This window comes from Haliaeetus leucocephalus, unplaced genomic scaffold (genome assembly GCF_000737465.1).
Source record: "Haliaeetus leucocephalus isolate CR32 unplaced genomic scaffold, Haliaeetus_leucocephalus-4.0 Scaffold68, whole genome shotgun sequence".
Lineage (NCBI taxonomy): Eukaryota > Metazoa > Chordata > Aves > Accipitriformes > Accipitridae > Haliaeetus > Haliaeetus leucocephalus.
In genome coordinates, this window is record NW_010972504.1 from 846,335 (window position 1) to 846,562 (window position 228).

At 63.6% G+C, this 228-nt stretch overlaps 1 protein-coding gene across 1 annotated transcript in view; it reads left to right on the forward strand.

The window, feature by feature from the left end:
* The window catches only part of RHOC (ras homolog family member C), a 12,947-nt gene that overhangs the window by 3,770 nt on the left and 8,949 nt on the right, over positions 1-228 (forward strand). The gene's annotated exons all lie outside the window — the stretch shown is intronic.

Genomic DNA, 228 nt, shown 5'->3' on the forward strand with positions numbered 1-228 from the left:
CTGGGGTCCGGGCAACTGGGGTGTGGGGTTACTGGTGGGGTGTGGGGTTACTGGTACTGCTAGGGTGTGGGGTTACTGGTGGGGTGTGGGGTTACTGGTACTGCTAGGGTGTGGGGTCAGAGCTGGGGTGTGGGGTTACTGGTGGGGTGTGGGGTTACTGGTACTGCTAGGGTGTGGGGTCGGAGCTGGGGTGTGGGGTTACTGGTGGGGTCTGGGTTACTGGCGGGG